Here is a 7,734-nt window from a genome sequence, read left to right on the forward strand (position 1 = left end):
AGGGAAGGAAATTAGTAAGAAAAAAACAGGTAAAATATTTGTGGGACACAAATGGTTTATTACCTGTTGATGATGACATGTACACCATTCTCAACTGGACTGGTCTGAGGTGTCTTTCCTGATAGGTAAATTCCCTCTACAATCTAAATGGTGTATAGAGATTGGATGTATAAATAATAATCATTTATCAGAAAAAAGCAACACTGACATCATAGTGAAAGGATCAAGGCCATAAGAGAGAGGTCTCTTTCATGGAAAAGAATACTCGAAATACGTTTGGCTATTAAAAACTCAACGTCCTGGTCACAGGAAGTGAGGACATTTTCTTAGAACCGTGGTAACAGCAAAGTGGTTCTTTTTAACCTGCAGTGAGTCTTCATCCTGTCGTTGCCATTGCTGAGTAATGAGCAGTAAGATCGTTTTTCCACCTGGCATTTTGGGCCTGAGAATAACAGCAGCATAAGGTGAAGTCGCAGTGGAAAGAAGCAGTGGTTTATGCCATTTGTAAAACAAGACCACAGACTCCAACATCCACGTGGCACAGTACTCTCCCAGAAAATATTCGAATGCCGACGAGTCTGTCTCCACGGCGAAGGGAAAGGAGACGGAACTCAGAAGACCTGTTTTGACATCTGGACTCACCAACTAATTGCCTATGTTCCTTAATCTCTTGGTCACTGATTTCGCTTATTCATCAAAGATTTTAAAAACTTTTGCAAAGTTAATAAATTAAAAACGTGAATCGACTCCGAGCTGTAACATGCTACAGAAAAGTTAGTGGTTATTGCTGTTTCTGTAGATAACTTAAAAATGATTTTCTTTGTCAGCAATGACAAATAAAACCTTCCTTGATGAAGTCGCGCTGCACAGTCACAAGCCTTATCAAATACATCAGTGTGTGGTAACAGTCATCAAGAAAACCTGAAGGTGGTCTCAGTAATTTTCACAAAAAGACAGTGAGAAAATATTGTGAAGACATCTGTCCTGTGAACAATGTACCCAACAGACTTTCTGACTATTTTCAGGCTTCGGGTCAAGTGAGTACTGAACAAAAAGCAAACTGGAAAGACAATTCTCGGGGCATCTGGACAGTGAGGAGAGCGGGGATTCTCACTCATTAAAAGAAAGTCACTCCTTACACAAACTAAGCTCTTGAAATAAGAGTTTGATATTTTGATAGTTAAATACAGAAACAAACAGACAAAATAACAGGTCCTCCTACCTAACTCTCCAGAACCTGCAAGGAGACGTTGCTTCACTTAAGTGCTTGACTTTCGTCACTGGCACTGAGGTTCAAAGGGCAACAGTGACTGTCAGTACATGGAGAAACAAACAGACAAAATAACAGGTCCTCCTACCTAACTCTCCAGAACCTGCAAGGAGACGTTGCCTCACTTAAGTGCTTGACTTTCGTCACTGGCACTGAGGTTCAAAGGGCAACGTCTGTCAATACATGGAGGAAATACCAGAGAATTCCAAAACTTAGATTTTAAAAGAAAAAAAAATAGAAGAGCACTAACAAATTATACCACTACATTATTAATTCTTTTTTTTTTTTTTGCCATGGGGCGTGCACCCTTGCCAGAGATAGAGAGAGACACAGAGGCAGGGAAAGTGAGAAATCACCCTCCAGAAGGAATGGCCGTACCACAGTCCCTTCTCCATTCTCCTCTCGGGGTTCTGGGCACTCACGTACACACGCCAAGCATGCTTTTGAAGATACTGGGTCTGGGATCCCACTCCCGCCACAGAGTTGGCGATGTTCCCGCAGAGCCTTAACCACCATCCACCTGCTGGCCTGGAACTCTTATCTTTCAAACTCCATAATCATTACCTGGCATCAGCTAAGATTCCTTACACTCATGCAGGTCAGAGGTCAGAAGCTGCTCAACAGAAAGAATCCTGGAGAGGAGCAGTTAGAAATTTCTGGAAAGCTTGGTCCTTTCCTATGCACAGTTGACACTACCTAGTGGCTGGAGTGTGGACCCTTATCACACTGCCTGGGTTCTCATCCACACTTACTAACTACGTGTTCTGGGGTGACTTCACCTGAGTGGAGATAACACTTCCCTCCTAGGGTGGTCTTGACGAATACCGGGAGCACCCTGCACAAAACAAACCAGTGACTTCTACTGTGACCACTGCCACGACAGCCATGCTGGCCCCATCCTGGTCGCCATTACTGCTATCATGCGGCCAGTTGTGGACATCTTTCTTCAAAGAAGGCGGAGCATGCAACAAAAGCTCCAGTTCTTGCTATCTTTAAAAAGAAATCCTTCTTGCAAAAAGCCTTTCCAAATTGCGAATGCCATGAAAGTTCACAATGTAAAGGGAGGTCTAGACCCCTTCATGAAGGGAATACACACTTTGGTTTTTCTTTTCACTCATAGTCATAAATCTGTTTCATTCTGGATATGCGATTATTCGCCAAGGAAAATGCCTTCCAGTAGATGAGCCATGGGGCGGTACCCTGGAGTATAGACAACCTCTAGGTACTGGTACCTCATTTTCCACTGCCTCATGGCAGTCATTTTTAGAACCACAGACTCCTGTGTTTAGGAAACAAAGACACATCTCATAGCAATCTGTGAGTCGGTAGTCCCGACAGACTGTACAGACCTGGGAGTGAGGGAGTGAGGGAGGGCAGTAAGATTTACCATAGCTAAGATTCCTTCCAGGGTGAGACTTTGTTCTTTTTTTTTCTTTTTTTTGAGAGGTTTTTGCTATAAGGTGTGTGTGTGCTCACCAGAAAGACAGAAACAGAGTCAGAAAGCAAGAAATCACCCCCGGGGGGATGGCCATACAGCAATCCCTTCTCCTCCATTCTCCTCTCAGGATCTTAGGCACGCACGCACACGCTCCTGGCAAGAGTTTAAGCCACGAGGTCTGGGACTTGAACAGCACTCGACTACATGGGAGTCCAGTGATGTAGGGACACATTTATGGAGGGGCCCTGAGTGAGGTGTGGGGACCTGCTCTGAGCAAGCACCACCTGAACCTTTGGGGTTTGGCAGAACCTTGCAACTTGTCCTTTCCTTGACCCTCACTGCAGGCAGAGCAAAGGGTGGAAATTGCTTGGGCGTTCCAACAGACACAACTGATAGAAGTCAAGAGACATTTTGACCCCAAATTAGCAAAGTCCAATCCCTGCTCTGCATCTGTGAGATTCTTTAGCCTTCTCTGGGTGTGGTGATGCCTGCCTTATGGAGAGGTTCTTTAGCCTTCTCTGGGCGTGGTGGTGCCCACCTTATGGAGAGGTTCTTTAGTCTTCTCTGGGCATGGTGGTGCCCGCCTTATGGGGAGATTCTTTAGCCCTATCTTCCTTCCCACACCTGCAGCTAGGCTTCTCTCCATTAGAAAAGAAGACAGTAGGACTTCCTCTTGATAGGATTATCGCCAAGGGTACACCTGGCCCAGTATGTCTAAGCCCTTACAGACTTGTTACCTGCTTCTTATTGTCTGTAACCTAGCAATGAATCCATGAACTGTCATGAAACATACATGTGTAGTGTCTCCTTGTACCATAAATAAAGACGCCCAGTTGGTCTGGCGGCACAAGTTGCTTGGGCTACTTAGGCTCAGGCTACCTGTGTCCACTGTTACTCTGTCTCTCCGCCTCATTCTTTCTGATTCCCCGGTCCTCTCAAGATGAAGGGTTTCCTCCTTCTCTTCCTATTTCTCTTTATCACCATCAGCCCCTGGATCATGACTCAGCTACAGCCAAGCCCCGGGGTGGACGCCAACACAGCAATATAGCCATTATGCCAACTGCTGCTCTGAGACTTCATTCTTATCTGGAAGAAAATAATGGCTTAAAATTCAGGATATGAATGAGTATATGAAATAGAGTAGCCATTTACTGACCCCTCCATGCGGACTAGGTAGATGGTTGGGTGCCCACAGCCCATAATCTCATGTAATTCCTCCAGTGATCCTAGAAGGCGGGTTTTATCCGTTCATCTTACAGGTGAGGAAACTGAGTCACACTTTGGTGACATCTTTACAGAGGACCAAGTGATTAGGAGAACTGAGGGTGCCAGCCAGGCTTCCTAGACTGAAGTCCTCACCCTATCCACCACCTGAGACTCCCTGGAGCCCTCCATGCTAGTCCCGTGCTCAGCCCTCAGCCTCAGGAGCTCATTCAAGCCTCGTATGAGCAACAGAAGGTGGGTACCTATCACCCCCATGTCACAGGGGAGAGAGCCAAGGCCATAAAACCCCACAGCAAGCAGATCTGGTGTTCTTTCTCAGTAACGCAATAAACGCTGCCTTACAGTTCCCGATTTTCAGGGGAGGATGTCCTCCCTAAATTGCCAACTGAATGTGGAGCCCATCCCAGGCCAGCAAGGAAAACTCCTTCGCCAGGGAAGCAGTAGCACAGGGCGGCCGAGCACCCAGACCCAAAGTCTAACTTCTGCCGTGCATGCCCAACCTCCCTGCCCTTGAACTTGGCGATTGTCAATGTGTGCAGCCACTGTCCCCTCCCTAGGACACAATGACCTCGGAGGGTGGTGAGAGGCATGCACTGAATGAAAGCCGTGGAATAATGCCTACACCGTAAATCGTGTTCATAAACGTTGTTGTTGATGTTGGCCCAGAAGATGCCAAAACACACTTCCTCAGGGTGGTCCTCAGATCAATGCCTCCCGATCTCCAGGGCGGGGTACCTGGAATGTCTAGGAAGGGGCCTGAGGTTTTCCTTTCTCGAAGGATCCCAGGGGGTGCTGTGCTGATCACACTTTATGTAGGAAGGAAGGAATTTATTTATTGTTGAGTCAGGGACCTGCCCTATGCCTAGCGCATCAGAAAGCCCAGGAGAAGACCCAGGAGACTAAATGTTTGACCCACTCTCAAAGCGAGTCTGAGGCATGCTAACGCTTGAGAAGGCCGTGAGCAAGCCTCCAGTTGGTTCCATTAACAGTCTCTGACAGTGCAATTCACTGGAGACACAGCCTGCTCGAATTCCTGATTCATCACCGTGACTTCAGGGTAAACTGCTTCTGAGGCAAAGGCAACCTCATCCCTTTCTGTAAGAGAAGTAATGAGTCAATTTTCCTAACAGGGTAAGCAGATAATCCTTCTCAATTTACTAACATAATTCACCCAATATTAAGAAGCATTAGAAAAGGCATCCATTTTGCAAGCTCAACTAAGCAGCAGGTTTTTTAACACAAATATTAGAGGCAATAAAAAATTTCAAGGTTAATAGCTTGAGTTAACTGTTTTGGTTTCTATTTTTTTTAAACTATTCATTTTTATTTATTCATTCATTTATTTTAATTTGACCAGAGAGAGAGAGACAGAGAGAGAAATAGAGAGAAAGTGGAAAGCAAGCCACCAGATCCAGGACTTGAACACCATCAGCCATGTGGGAATGCCCAGTACCTTAACCACCATGCCACCTGCTGGTCCCCTTGGTTTCTATTTTATATTAATGTTTTCTTCTTTTTTTTTTTTCCCAGGATTTTCTGGATATAGCACCTTGATGTTTTTGTTTCTAAGATTCTTTTGGTTTCATTCTGGATAGATTAAGCTTAAAACTCCAGTTTATTGAAAGAATAGAGGAGTGGGAACCCCAGAAAAGTCTGAGCAATCAACCTTTGACCAGGGCAGTGACCAGGGGAGCACCTAGGATGACCACCCACTCTACTGTACCTAGGGTTACCCTAGTTTTAGCAGTAAGAGTCCAAGGATCTGGGGAACCCATCAGTCCCAGGCAAACAGGGACAGCTCATCACCCCAGAATACCTGGCAGCAGGCTCTCCCTCTAGCACGAAATGTCACACAGAATCAGTTTTCTCCTATTCTGTCTTTTACCAAATTCTAGGTTCCACATTGAAGTGGCCTGGGCCAAGTGTCCACTCTTGGCCAAGCGGACCACAAGCAGGGAGTCTCCCTCCCATCTTCCAGCTGTCAAGGTTGTGTGTCTGACACACAGCCCTGCTCCCAGAGAAGGTGACCTCCGTCTGCCAGGGTGTCTAGCAGAAGCCCTCAGAAATCTCTCTGATGACTACGTGCTCGCTTTCCCGGGCGCTCCACGGCTCCTCCATCCCCTAAAACCATCCGTGCTTCACTAAATCGCAGCGGAAGGCTGCCCATGACGGACACAGCTGCAATGTTACGGATATTCATCGACCTCTTACTCCATGCAGCTAACTGACACTCAGATAATAGAAAGATAAATCAAGAACTCCCGCGATACAGTTGTACCGAATCCATTTTACAGATAAGGAAACCTAAGTTTCCTCAGTTACAGTGGCTGGAAATCAAATCAAAACATCTCTGTCTCTAAATCCCTTGTCTGCCTATACTGCCTTTTTTTTTTTTAAAGTTTTTGCCAGAGCGTATGTGTGCTCACCAGAGAGAGAGAGTGAGAGGAAATCATCCCCCAGAAGAGATGGCTACACCCAATCCCCTCTCCTTCACTTTCCTCTCGGCATTTTGGGCACACACACACACACACACACACACACATGCCCAGTATGAGTTTCAAGGCATCAGGTCTGGGAATTGAACCATCCAGTATGAGTTTCAAGCCATCAGGTCTGGGAATTGCACCACAGTCAGGAATGTAGGAGTCCAGGGCCTTAACTACCATGCCACCTGCTGGCCCCAATAATGCCCTTCTTTTCCTCACTCTCTCCTTTGCTTTCTCATATTCTCTGCCCCGAGCTATACATACGGCCACATGTGTGTGACAGTCTTGTAAACATCAGCTTGTATATATCTACATTCTGTCGTAGGTACACTTCTGTACTCTTAAAAGAGTGGGGATTTTTAAAAATATTGGGCTCTCAGAGAATGAATTAATGGCTAAGCTGCACATCTAGCCTGTGGGAATCTTTGACACTGCGCATAAAGCCCAAATGGTTCGATTCCCTATCTGTCCTCTTCCTCTGCTATCACTCCATCAGACTTCGGAATGTCGTATCATTTGTTTCTTAATACAGAGAGGGAAAATAACTGGCCCTATTTTAACATGTGCACCAGTGGTGACAGAATTTCTTCTAAAGCTTTCTCTAGGCCAAGCGTTTGCTAGGGACTTTGAAATAGTATGAACCTCAAACAAAGAAACTGTCCATCGCAAGAGCATTACGCAGTCTCCTCGAATCAAAAGTCAAAACAAGGGGCAGAGTCAGATCTTGAATCAAAATTCGTTTTCCCCCAAAGACTTATTTCCTCCTAGTTCCCCAGGCAGCACCCGTGCGTTCAGGCCAGCACTGCTTACAGAGCCTGCAGCCTGAGCAAGACCGAATGGCGGAGCACTGTCTCACCACTGTGTGTCGAGCTTTTTCGCTATGCGGTTACTTATACTTAGGAAAACAAGTAATCATATACTTCAATGTGTATTGTATCAACCCACCTATGTAGTTTCTTACCTTACACTTTTTAAAAAAATAAAATGAATTATTTTTGCATTTTCCAACATTTACTTTACATACAAAAAAAAATGTTTGCTCATGCTCCACAGTTCTCACCTGTTAATAAACAACTTTCAAAATTTCAAAAAACTGAATTCTAAAGGTAACTTTGGAAATATTTGTTATAACTTTGTGACTCTATAATAGGGACAGTATGGTCTTAAATATTTTTGGGGAAATAGTAACACGTCAACTGTTCAAACTGTTGAAAAGCAAACGCCCAGCACACAATTCACACAGGAACCTTCCCAGCCCAGGCCTGCCTACCAAGGACGCTCTGGTTTACCACCTGCTAGCAGAGATCAGCTGCTTT

Source organism: Tupaia chinensis, unplaced genomic scaffold, assembly GCF_000334495.1.
Source record: "Tupaia chinensis unplaced genomic scaffold, TupChi_1.0 Scaffold000695_1, whole genome shotgun sequence".
In the NCBI taxonomy this organism is placed as follows: Eukaryota; Metazoa; Chordata; class Mammalia; order Scandentia; family Tupaiidae; genus Tupaia; species Tupaia belangeri.